This window comes from Pinus tabuliformis, chromosome Q (assembly GCF_031772625.1).
Source record: "Pinus tabuliformis cultivar Carrire ecotype Pingquan chromosome Q, CPIR1, whole genome shotgun sequence".
Taxonomy (NCBI): domain Eukaryota; kingdom Viridiplantae; phylum Streptophyta; class Pinopsida; order Pinales; family Pinaceae; genus Pinus; species Pinus tabuliformis.
The window spans coordinates 331,414,979-331,429,687 of NC_142296.1; positions in this window are offsets into that span (position 1 = coordinate 331,414,979).

Consider the following 14,709-nt stretch of genomic DNA (forward strand, 5'->3'; position numbering starts at 1 on the left):
GATCACTGTCACTGCCTTCCAAAATGCAGTTCCATGCAATTTAGAAGGAATGATGAAAACAAACTCAAGTAGCAGCCTACACACTTCCACACAGCCTTCGATCGCTACACAGGTAAGAAACACGTCCTCTTCTCAGAAGGACAACCATGAAGATTTGTTTTTCACGTCATTTCAACCACGAATTTGGATCCCCACAGGCCCAACGGCTTCCACCCACAGTCAAGCAACAAATCCGCTCTTCCAAATGTTAGTCCACCACCACGTGACTCTCTTCAATGTTGCACTAATCCACTACCAGTCAATTGCTCAACGATGCCACTGTTGTTGATCCACTACTAGTCATTGCCACCGACTCCCAAAAATGCATTGTAGTTAAAAAAAAAAAAAGACAAATCAAAGGAGACAGCCTTCAATAATGCTCACACTCCATGCACGTAGCACATTGAAAATCACACATAAATTTTGCAAATCACACCCTTTCTGTTGGCCCTTCCACGTCAAGAGTTGAATGCTTCGATGCTGCCACAGCCACCAAACTCCTCGACGATCCACAACAATCAATCTAGAGATCTCAGTTTGGTTTCCTCCTCGAGTCTCCTTGGGAAGTCTCCAGTCACCTATGGTCTTCTACACCTCCTAACCACACACCGGTAGCAGATCTCCTGCTGTCCAACTCCTTGTAGCCTCCACACACCTGCAATCACGTTTTCCACCGTGGCAGCCTCCACCACATGTCAAGAGTTGTAGTGATTCACCCAGATCCATGGATTTCACCCAGATTGCATGGATTTCACCTAGATCGCATGGATTTCACCTGGATCTTGTTTCTATTGTGCCGATCTGACGGAGCCCTCCTTGCGGCCTTCTCTTCTCAGATGATAGAGCTCCAAAAGTAACATGCATTTTTTTTTCACCGTCAAAACAGCAGAATTGCCATCGCAGATGTTCTTCCACTAGGGATCCTCTTCACTAGGTAATTTATCCACAACAATTATGATGACACGTAGGTAGTCACGCTACTCCAAGTGGCCTCACACTGTACCTCTCTCTTGTTTACACAGTCTAGCCTGTTATAGTAGATTGGAGCAACAACAGGATGTCAACGCTTCTGCGCATAGCCTTCACATGGAAATCCGCACTAGATATGGCCTCTCTTATCCCACTATGTACAATGATCACCACGTAGGGCCACCATGCAACCATCATAGCATAATGTTTTTCGAGCAACTCTACCCTCCTCATGATCCGAGCCTTTGCACCTACTGGTGATTCGGCCTTCGCACCTCACCTCAACATCCAATAGCCATAGCACCACTGGCTCCTCCTCGAGGCATGCATACATAAAAAATACATAGCTCACCATCGGCAATCCCTCAACGATCTGGCCTTCACGCAGCCCCTCCCTTGTCAGCGCTCTTATACACACACGGTGCTCTTATATGCCACGGTATCACGAAGATCGTCGCAGCTATGCAAATATTAGTCACAAAGAATGATGTAGCACTCGCGCTGAGCTACTGAAATGTAATGCGACGAAGTGTTCCTCTACAACCGTCACGTTTATCCACCTAAACGTTGCGATGAATCCACTTCAGTCACACCCTGAACTCAGCTTACAGGTTCGACAACCCTGAAGCTCTGATACCATGATAAAAACTGAATATATTAACTAAAAGACTCTCCAGGTGAGATACCTGGAGAGTGTATAAACACTCATACAAGCTCACATCCAATGAGTCAGATGAGCCTCTAATATATAGGCTTTCATACTAAAGGGTGGTTTGAACCACTCCCTATCAAATAGGATCTCAATCCTATTCTAAAGCAACAAACACCTAAACATAGGAAAGCTTAACTTTCTCCATTAATGCTAACAAAAATTACATGCATTAAAAAACTCAATATTTTATGTGACATTCAAATTGTATGCGACTTATTTTTCATTAAAAACAGTTTACTTTTTCATGTGACATTCGTTTTTTGTTAAAATTTCTTCTATTTATAATCTGAATTAGAATTGTAATTTGAAATAAAGCTTTTAGTAACTCTTAATTTACCAATCATTCATATACACCATAGGAAACATTCAAAAAAATGGGTACCTACTTCATATGCATTAAAAAATGCTTCTACTACTTAATGTGAATTACAAGTGTAATCTTAGTTGGATCTCCAATATATCTTAAACCATATTTTCATTTTATTTCTAAGTACTATTAAATGTTATTATGTCCTACCTCATTTTGAGGTTAGCATTGTAATAAAAATATGCATTGTGTTATATAATTAGTACTAACATGTAATATAGATTGTTTTTCCAGAACGCTACAGGTAATGACCACGAAAATGATGATACAAACTATGATCATATAGTTTGATCATATATCAAATATGATGATGATACAAACTATGATCATATATCAAAGATGATGATGATGAGGATGGAGATGGCATTGGCATTGATTATGTGGATGATATTATCAGGATGGTCAGGATGATTATCATGGAAATGATCATGAGGATGATCTTGACTATGATTTTTGTGGTATTAGATAGCCATGAGTTATTGTTTATATTTAGTTGGGATGTCTTAATATTGTAATTATAAATTTGAATTTTAGTTGATTCGAATAATGATGATGATACTATCGATACTATCTTGTTACCTTATGAATATGTTGAAAATTGTTTACATTTTTTTTATGAAGAATTATATTGTATGATGAAATTCGTATTTTTTTATGGACGTTGTGAATTTACCTTAGAATAATTATATCTATGAAACATTTTTATTTGGTAAGCGTACATTGAATTTTATTTGATTTGATTAAATATGATGATAATATTATCATTTTTATCTTGTTATTTTACGTATATATTGAAAATTATACACATTATTTTGATGGAGAATTATTATGTATGATGATATTATTATCTTTTGATGGATGTTGTGAATTTACCTTAGAATAATGGTGTTCATGAAATATTTTGATCTGATAATCACACATTTGAATCTTAGTTGATTTTATTAAAGATGATGAGGATATTATTAGTATTATCTTGTTACTTTGTATGTGTGATTAAAATTTTCAAGGCTTTTTGATGGAGAATCATTATGTATGATGATATTGCTAATTTTTTATGTAATGTTATGAATTTATCTTGGAATAATGATATCTACGATAAGTCTTGATTTATCATGTGTTCTAACAACCCTTTTCGAGCACTAGTAACATTTTTTGGGTTGATGATATTTATTATGACACATATAATTATGAACAATTGAGGACAATGTCCATAATCATGATGATGATGATGATGACGACATGAATGGTGATTATGACGATAATTCAATGATGACAATAATGATGACGATGATGGTGGCAATTATGACGATAGTAAAGATTATGACACTCCCTATAAATCAGGGAGGTACTCATAATGAGAGAAAAAGGTACTCTCAAGTTGAAATATTCATATAAGAAGTAATCTAGATTGATAAGCATCAACAATGATTTACATCATCATAGCCAACATTGTCAAAATAGTAAGGCCTTGACTAACAAGTTCTATCTCTCCATTAGATCATAGCACAATGTTGGGAGGCATAAATTTGGACACCATTGACTCTCTAGGCACTGACCCCACCAGTATGTTCACTAGGTATGTCCCCACATGATCATTTCCTAATCTGCTATCATAATATTTGACACCAGGAAATGTCGATCGTCATGACTATTCTTATCTTGGATTGATGTACTTGACTTATGGCAGTTATTCCTAGTCAAAGTACAAATTATCAAAGAATATTGGTCCCAGATTTATCCAATCCACCATTATCCCCAGTGGTGTCTTTACTAGGCTTATGACTATTAGTTTTGGCCATAGTACATGACACATGGAGAATATGGTGTCTACCTTCACTCCTTGTCAACCAAGGAGGAGACATCCACAAGCATAAGATTTTCTCAAGAATACGCATCATTTTCAAAGAGAATAACATCATTAATTTGTTTTCATTGCATGATACCTTTATGATTAAACATTCATAGATTTGTGGTAAAACATTTCCCCTTTTGTCATTTGTGATGAAATAAAATCAAAAAGTCAAAGCCTAAATCATTAATGATACACTATAATGAAATATGTAAGTCTAAACTCTAAGGTTGAAGTGAAAATTCATGTAAATGTTATATCTATGAGTTGTGCCAAACTTATGACAACCTTATTCCCTAAGTCCTATATATAAGAAAAAACAAAAGAAAGAAAAATAAGGCCCAATGAATGGTAAGTCGTGTATTCACTCCCTCTTTGGAAAACATATGAATATATACACTCCTAGTCACACTTGATCACATGTTTGTGATGGTTAAATCATGAAGTCCTCATTTCCCTTTGCATTTTCACTTCATCATTTAAGCACCTAATTGAGTATCTAGGGAATGTTTGTTGCCTAAGGGTTTCATGTGTTATCTTGGTTTACTTCTGTCACACTACGGTCAATTTATGTGACTGAGTGAAATACTTAAGTTTATGGAGTTATTAGAACAATGTATTGAGTTAGTCACCATACACACATGTATTACATCTTGTTCATCCACATGTGTGGGTTGGAGACTCAATTCTTGAGAAATTTAATGGAGACTAATTTAGGGATTTGATGTTATAGCTTACAAAATATCTTGGTAAACATTGTGATTCATCCTTTATTTTCATTGAGACACATGATAATATTGAAGTCACTCCCAATAATCCATGGAGATGGGGCGTATAAATTAATTGTGCTGGAAAGATAATTGAGAAATATAGCTTTTCCATTTACGATATTGGAGTCATAGACATTGGATACATGATAGTAGTCCTTGATGTCAATTAACTAAAATTGTATTGTCATAATGTGAAAAGAGGTAAACATATTGGTAATCATGATGTCCTGATCATTCCAAACAATAGTCATTCCACCCAAGTATCTCTAAGCATCAATCGCTACTACTTGGAAATTCCTCCCCCATTTGTTAATTATATGAGGTAGAACCTCACTTAAGATTTGTGTTTCTTATATCAACATTATTTATGGGTGCTTTGCATACCATTTTTCTTTTAGGAGTCTTTGTTTTACTTTACTATTGAGGCCCCTCATGCTCCATGAGACTATTTTCATGGAGAACATACATAGAAAGGAAGTATAATATGACACAAAAAATCATTTTTCAATATTTAAGTGCTTGGACAATGCCACTTCATGATTCCTATATTTCCTTCACTTGGGATGGAATGGTGAACTTGATAGCCTTAAGGGAAATGGACCGATGAAAATCTAAAAAATAGGTGACTTTTGACTTTATCACATACAAGTTAATACACTAAAAAAATATCCATAACAATTTCATCAATCAATGAATCAATAAAAAAAAAATATTCAAAACAATTTCGTCAAGCAATGAATCATTAGATTATAAAATACAATCTATAAACCTTTTAGGAACTTTTTGCTAAACCATGCTCAAAATCAACATATTTAATATTAATATTTAACATTAATATGGACAATAACACATTTTGATAAATTAAATAACATGTTATCAAGACTAAGCACTGTCACTAACAGAAAACTAAAAAGCATGAAACTAATGGGAGTGACCACTCAAGGCCACCATAAGACAATTAATCTATTAAGACCAAGATTAATGGGCACAGAGATCTATAAAGGACAAAGGAAAATATATTTTAATTTTATTGTTTTATTAGGTGCAAGTTGAACATCTCAAGATATAATTAAGCACATAATTAATTTTATTGCATTAAGAAAACCCAAGCACATTCTATAACTTACCAAGGAAGAGATGTATAATGTCCATCTCAACAACACAACATAGGGTATTAAGATAGTTTTTTATATATAATTTAAACTTCTGTCATAAAATCACAAATTTAGCATGAATGGAATGCTTAAAATTCATTTTTATAAAAACAAAATATAATTTTTGTTATAAGAAAAAATACCAAAAACTAGATATATTTTTTTAGAAAATAAAAAAATACTAAAACTAAATATATATTAAAAAATAAATAAATAAAACATAAGAATATATCTATATATATATATATATATATATATATATATATATATATATATATATATATATATATATATATATATATATATATATATATATATATATATATATATATACATTTATATATATTTATTTATTTTTTTAGAAATTTTAGAATTTTTTTAAACAATTCCTTCCATTCTAAGAGTAAAAATAATAATAGAAACAAGGATGGACCAAAAATCTTCCTTTCGCTAGTAAGTGTTTCCCACCATTCATTCCATTCACTCGAGTTATTTCATAAAATAGAGATAAGTGTTATTTCACACTCATTTAGAAAAGCCTATTGAGCCTCACCTATGATATATCTATTTCTTAATGGAGTACTTGATATATTGATCAAGTTTTGATTCCTTGGAGATTAATTAGAGCAAAGAAAATGTTGGTACACTTAATTCCAAGTTCAATGCCTCCGATGGTGGACACGAGGCAACGAAGGGGTTTATATCGTGGTTATAACTCCAAGTTCATTGTCTCTGATGATGGATGAGGCAAGGGAGGGGATTGCGGTCATGGTCGTGGTCGTGGAGTTTTCTCTTTTACATTATATTTAGGGAGTTCAAAGCAACTTGAATGGAATCATTGTCGTCACTAGGTATAATGGATTAAGTGTGATAATCGATAAAATGAAGTAATTATTTGTGAGCATTTGTTCTTGAACGAACATTAGGATCCATTTTATCATAGAAAAAAGCACATGCATTAAAAAAAAACTCAATATTTTATGTGACATTCATATTGTATGTGACTTATTTTTCATTAAAAGCAATTTACCTTTTCATGTGACATTCATTTTTTGTTAAAATTTCTTCTATATCTAATCTGAATTAGAATTGTAATTTGAAATAAAGCTTTCAGTAACTCTTAATTTACCAATCATTCATAGACATCATAAGAGACATTCAAAATATAATATGAAGAACAAATGGATACCTACTTCATATGCATTAAAAAATGCTTCTACTACTTAATGTGAATTACAAGTGTAATCTTTGTTGGATCTCCAATATATCTTAAACCATATTTTCATTTTATTTTTTAGTACTATTAAATGTTATTATGTCCTACCTCATTTTGTGGTTAGAATTGTAATAAAAATATGCATTATGCTATAGAATTAGTACTAACATGTAATATTGATCCTTTTTCCAGACCGCTACAGGTAATAACCATGAAAATGATGATACAAACTATGTTTATGTTACATCACATATCATATATGATGATGATGAGGATGGAGATGGCGTTGGTGATGATTATGTGGATGATATTATCAAGATGGTCAGGATGATGATCATGGAAATGATCATGAGGACAATCTTGACTATGATTTTTGTGGTATTAGCTAGCCATGCATTATTTTTTATATTTAGTTGGGATATCTTAATATGGTAATTAGAAATTTGAATTTTAGTTGATTCGAATAATGATGATGATACTATCGATACTATCTTGTTACCTTATGAATATGTTGAAAATTGTTTACATTTTTTTAATGAAGAATTATTGTGTATGATGAAATTCCTATTTTTTTATGGATGTTGTGAATTTACCTTAGAATAATGATATCTATGAAACATTTTTAGTTGGTAATCATAGATTTGAATTTTAGTTGATTTGATTAAATATGATGATGATATTATCATTTTTATCTTGTTATTTTATGTATATATTGAAAATTGTCAACATTATTTTGATGGAGAATTATTATGTATGATGATATTACTATCTTTTGATGGATATTGTGAATTTACCTTAGAATAATGGTGTTCATGAAATATTTTGATCTGATAATCACACATTTGAATCTTATTTTATTTGATTAAAGATGATGAGGATATTATTAGTATAATCTTGTTACTTTATATATGTGTTGAAATTTGTTAATGCTTTTTGATGGAGAATCATTATGTATGATGATATTACTACTTTTTGATGTAATGTTAGGAATTTACCTTAGAATAATGATATCTGCGATAAGTGTTGATTTACTAGTCATATATATATTGAAAATTGTTAATGATTTTTTGATGGAGAATTGTTATATATGAGGATACTGCTATATTTTTTATGATTGTTGTCAATTACCCTTAAATTTGTTTACAAATATTAAGTTATCAATTTGAATTGTGATATATTCTTAGATGTGTTATACATGAAAATACCTCCTCATCATCTTGGAGGAGAATATTATGTTATTGGTTGAAATACCACTTTCTCCTAGACTATATAAAACTATAATACAAGTTATGTACCATGAGGACCACATTATCCTAGTCTATAACAATATGTCCCCTTCATCTAACTTTTGCTATGAAAATTCTCAATCAGTCACAAGGAAAAAAGCTCAAGTTAACTAGAATTTGACACTCTTGTTCACTTTCAGAAACTCATATAGTTGAATGCAATCTCTTTATCCTCATATTTAGATTTTTCCTAAAAACGAAAAGCATACATAAGTGGTGTTGACGGTGCTGGACCCACCAACATTCAGGGGATCACCCTGGTATGAAGTCCCGACTAAACCTCACACCGTTTGGTGTGGGAGTCCCATTGGGTATGGTGGCCTGGTTTCCATTTTCTTAAGGATTTTCCTCAACTCTTTCTTGTCAGCACAGGAGAGTGGTTTTCTTTGCCTTCGAGAAGTGAGGTTCACGTGCCTAGTGATTGTAAGTGTCACTTGTGTCAATGGTTCTTTCATTGTCGAGGGAGAGGGTGAGAGTAAGTTCCAGGTCGATGGGGAGCAGTCCCAACACTTCTAGGAACACACAACACAACAAGACATGCACAGCTTCCAGTGGAGTAGTTGATGCAGAAATCACAACGTACAAGGTAAGATAACACATACAACACTCACAGATTAGTTCGAACAAGTGCAATGGTTGTTACAACAAGCTTCATGTGAAAGGTCTATATGATGTTCGGGAGAGAAGTCTACATAGGCGAGATAGTGTTAACAAAATATATAACACATTTCTATTAATAGATTATGCATTACAACAAATGAAACAGTTCAAATGTAGAACAAACATTAAAGAAACATTCATTACAAGTGTTAAATATCAATCTTACAACATATGAAATACATGTGTGAAAATGTGTTGGCATGTTAGCAGGCTTCTGAATTAAGAAAAAGCTCCAAGACACATCGTTACACCATACACCACTAACCTCGAGTGTGGGGCGTTGGAGCCACCACTTACTCCTCAAAGAAAATATTACAGACTCTCTTGGTTATGTGGGAGGATCTGAGGTGAAAAGTCCTTTACATGTACAAATGAGGGGGTATTTATAACCAAGGGTGAAACTGGCCCTTGTGGTTGTTCAAGTACCCTAATGATCATTTGACTTCCATGAATTTTCGACTTACATGACTCTTTGTTCAACAAGTGGGTCTCATGGACTTCCACATTACATCACATTGATTGACAACAATCCCATAGTGGAGTTATGGGTGACATGACTCATGACGTGACTCAACATGACTTGACATGACAAATATGGTACATTCGTGTTGGTGCTGGATTGCATATTGAGCTACAGTGCCATTGGGTGATGGATGTCTTCATGTTGTATCATAGCTTCACCCCCGCATGGTGAAGTGTGCGGAGTCTTCGATGGTCCTTGGCTCACTTGATGAAGCTTTAACATGTTGTTCCTTGCTTACATGCTGGAAGGCTTCACAGGCTAATCTTTTCGTGAATGTTCATGTTCGTCGCATTCGTCCACTTCGCATGCTTCATTCATTCATCTATTGGTGAACCTATTCTTATGCATGTGCTCCCTTCATTCATCCCATTCATCGTCTTGCCATGCTTTTTGGTGTACCTATACCTGCAGTCACTCACGACGAGACGACATCAAATCCAAAACCTCCTGGTCTACCTTGACACATGATCATTTCGGATGCATGTGACCGGGAGGAGCAGCAAGGTTGTGAAGCAAGATGATGGCTCCAGGCATTGTTGATGACAATTGTGAAAGGGTCACTGACTAATGGAGATGGACAATCTGAGTTAACAGTGACTGTCTGCGAGGTTTGGCTCGGCTGGGAGGCAAATTTGGGCAAATTTTGGGAGGGATAGTCCAGGCTGCTGGAAGGAATGGCAGGCATGTTGTGTGCATTCTTCAGAATGAATGGCCAATGGGGGTGGACAGCCAAATTTGCACAATTTTCTAGAGGAAGGTGTCGGGCTACATGAAGGGTCAGCAGGCAAAGGATTGTGTAGTTTTTTTGGGGAACTGCTTGGGATACTAGCAGCCTAAACTGCAAAATTCCTAGAGGGAACTACCAGTTAGCTGTTGGGGTCACTAGCAACTAGAACTGTGCAATTCCCAGAGGGAACTGCCTATTGACTGCTGGGGTCACTGGTAGCCAAAACTATGCAATTCCCAGAGGGAACTACAAGTTGGCTGCTAGAGACATTGGCAGCAGAAATTGTGCAATTTCTTGGAGGGAAGTGGGAGTCTGCTACTAGGGGATGCTGGCAAGGGAGACTGCACTGAGGCTGGGAGGCTATCCTGCTAATCACCTCTGTGCAATTTCTGAGTTGAGCTAACTAATGGGCAGTGGAAGGTCTGCTCATGAACACTACGCAATTTCTAAGATGAACAGTCGGTCGACTATTGGGATGACTGACAGGGAAAACTATGCAGTTTTTTGAGGGAGACAGGGATGGGCACTTGGTGTCTATCTGGCCTAACTGTGCAATTTCCTCAGCAAGTTGAGTGAGTAAGGTTAGTGGCCTTTGCGCAAATTTTGATGGGATTCAGTCCTAGGGTGACTGTCGGGTCTGACTTTCCGCATGGTCAGCATGAGGGTTGATTGAAATACTTCTGAGGAATGCAACTTGAAAAGACTAGCTTGGTGCTTCTGTGCTGTTCTAGTTGACAGTCGATCGAGGCAAAAGTGGGGTAATGGTATAGTTGTCAAAGGGGAGTTTGTTTTTCAGAGATTCAACAAAAATGACTAAGTGTGTGAATGATCGAAAGATGCATAAGTGATCATACAAACACACACTCACATGACTCAACGACAAAACGAGCCAAATCCTCCAGACAAACATACTCAACATGACTGATCGAAAGTGAAATTGACAAGCGTGACACTGATGATTGACTGTTCATTGATCGATACGACGCTTGCATGACAGTGAGTGTTACTCTGTGTGTGAGTGCAACGGATTCTTTCATAGCGAACACAACCAACACATACGAAGCAAAGACTAAGAACATGGTCGCAAGCATGACTTAGACACCAGCATGTAGAAACTTGAATGAAAAGAGCAAGAAAGGCTGATGTAAAGACTCACACAAGCTCACAGAGTGAACCCGAGTTTGTGCAATCATCAAGTGAAACTCTCAAGGGAGGCTTTGAAATTGGTGCAGGCCAAAATTTTGGAGCATGGGTGTAGCCGCTACAACACTTGGCAACACACTGGTAGAACTCCAACTTCTCTATTTCAGTTCATTTCTAGCATAGGGCCGTGGCTTTTCAGGGAGCATTGAATCATTGTGTGGGTTACTTTAGTTTCCCCACTTAACCCATGACATACGTGGTTCACCCTTTTCCAGCTTAGTCAAACATAATCAAAAATTTAGCTTAGATCTAAGTGTTTCAAATCCAAGAAGGGTAGTTTAGCTCGTGACTTGAAGATTTTTAGAGTATAAGTTTTCATCTCTTGTGTTGCTTCGCTACCAGTAGGCCTGCACAATACCCTAGCGGAGTCATGCAGGAACACACACATTTCTCGACTACCATTGAGCCTAATCAGTACCCCAGTGGAGTTTCATGATTCACCTCTTTGTGCAGGAAGCCTTTCTCTTCTTTCATTTTTGTACTTTTCAAGAGGACTGTGCATAGGCACCTATTTATTTTTTGGGTGGAAGAGGGATCTCGACTTATTGATAGTAGAAGAGGTTTTTCCTTCAGAGAAGCATGTAAGGCCTCTGACATAGGTTTGCTCATTTAGATTTTTCCCTTCTCTATTTCTACTAGTTGGATGAGGTTGAACACACAAAGCAGAAGGCCGAGTAGAAGCATGGGGCTTCCCAGTGTGGACATAGGTTCATGGTTGGAACAAAAATTTCCTTGTAGATGATTCATATTTTCCGCCAAGACTTCATCATCTGAAAGTTACAACCAAGCATAGACAAGGCGGACACAAGATTTGCCAAGTGCTGCAGTGTCACGAGTTTCCTCAAATTTCAGCCACATACTCTTTTCAAAAGCCAGGACGTAGTAGTTTGTAGTAGTTATTTCTGGAAACAAAAATAGTAATGTATCAAACAAACAAAACGAATGTGAAAATAAATAATAAGCAAAATCAAACAAAGCAAAAGAAAAGATAATAAGAAAAACAAATCAAATGAAACAACAAGTAGCAAGCAGACTATCTACATGGCATGGGCGTAGCCTGACCTACTGAAAATAATGTTTGAGATCTTGGCCATTGGTAGGAAGGTTGTTAATCCTCCTTCCTAGTGATTGCGAATGATACGTGTGTGGGCCAAGCTTCTCGTACACTAGTGCAAGTCCACCGGGCTCCGCTACCAGAACCTGGTGGCATTCCAGAATACCTTCAAGTGAAGACAACACCACTATTTCAGGTACTTTGTGCAACATGGGCTCAGATGATGGCATGAGGTAGTTGTTTTTATTCTGGGAAGGGTTCAAGTTTCTGAAGTCAATGTGTAAGCAGATTTTCCTAGATTTCTTACGTGCAGGATTTAAATTAGAAAACCAAGTATGATGACGAACTTTTCAGTAATCCAAAGACATAAAATATTAGTCAATCATTTCGGTGAAAGGAGTGAAAACAACATGCATGTGTTACCTATTCTTTGCTTAAATGGATTGTCTCCTTCTTTACCTAGAATCTCATGTTGGATTGCTCATGTGTAGTGTGTACTCAAGTCATCATCTACTCGTGCAGACTCATCTCAGTACTATTCAATCAAGTCGTCAACAATTTTTCGTCACTGGTGTGTAGCTTGCACCGAGATCGACCATCTTCGGATCGTGGTAGGTTCCCAAGTTTCTTTGTTCATTCATAGTGTTGGTCCTTTGTGTGTTCAATATGAGTGTTTGATACTCATCATCATTGTTTGTGCCTTCGAACTTCAAAAAGCTCGAAATCATGCACTGTCCATTGTTTCTGATGACTGAGATACACTCGATCCTTGAGCCATTATGTGTTCCTGATTTGTTGAGACTCATGGCTCATAGCCTACCTGTATATCGACCGTTTGATGTGCTGGTACTACTGCTACTATCATTGTTGCTACTACTACTACTATTATAAGAAAAACAAACTGTACAAGTTCCATTATCATCAGTTGGGTGAGGAAGGAGTCCCAACTATGTATCTGATGAGGTTGGAGTTAGCTGTGCAGGATAACACTGCAATGTCCTTTTGAGGAGGCAGTTGCCAAACATGAGTTCTGTGAAGGCCAATGGCTTGTTCTCACCATTAAGGGGAGTGACACTGTGTTTCATATACCTATCGGATAACACCTGGATTTGGTTTCATCTTCCCTTGTATGGAAGCCACATGTGAGACCAGTCTGTAGAAAAATATCCATCTAGCTTGCTGGACCAGTCTCTGTTGAGTAGCAGGCCATATGCTTCTAGTATGTCCACAATAGCTATGTTGATGCATTGGTGGACACAACTATCATGGGATAGTCAGATGATCACGTCTCGAAGTTCACCAATGGCTGGTACTGATGTTCTGTCAAGTTGAATGATTCTCGCGGATGTTTGGCTCCATCATGCATTAATCTTCTTAGTAATGGAGAGTGGCATGACATTGGTTGTCATGCCAGAATCAACCAAGTAATTGTGAACATTATAGTTTAAAACTTTGAATGAAAGCAGGAATGGGGGGCAACCTAAGTTTTCTTCTTCCATCCAGAGTGTATTGAGCACAATGGATAGTGATTTGGGGGGTGTGCATGCTCCCGTGCCGGTAGAGGCTGCGCTATCTACTGTTGTTTGTCCCAATGCATGCAACAAGATATCTCGCTGACTCTGGACTTTGGCTAACTCGAACAAACTCATGTCCACTCGAGTTTTCTTCATGTCATTGACTATGTTGTATTCGAGAGGTGGTAGACTCACCAAGTTGTCCGAGGTGGAATAGATGTTTGTGATGTTTGGCGGAGTGTCTTGCAACTTACTCCTCATGGTTGTACTCTTGTCCACTGCCCTCTTCCAAGACTTTCTTTGTGTTTATTTCTTTGAGGCAGCCAGTGGATCAGCCTTCTTTATTAGCTGCCTCATCTTCTCTTGCATTTCCCCAAGTGTAGGGGGAACCCATTTACTCCTAAGATGATAACGATAAATTTGATTTTGGGGCTGCTTCTCGATGTTCGTCTTCGATATTACTTGCGAGCATTGATACACGTTCACCGCATGCCCATAACTTGGTGTTTCATCAGGTACAACCTCTTCTCTATCATCCGTGTCTTCTGGTTTCTCCTACATATCGCCTTCTGCATCGAGTGTATGCCTACAGACAGAGGTAACGACTTGCTTCCAATCTGAACAAGAGTTCTTAGGGTGGAACTCTTCATGGAAGGAACAAAAATT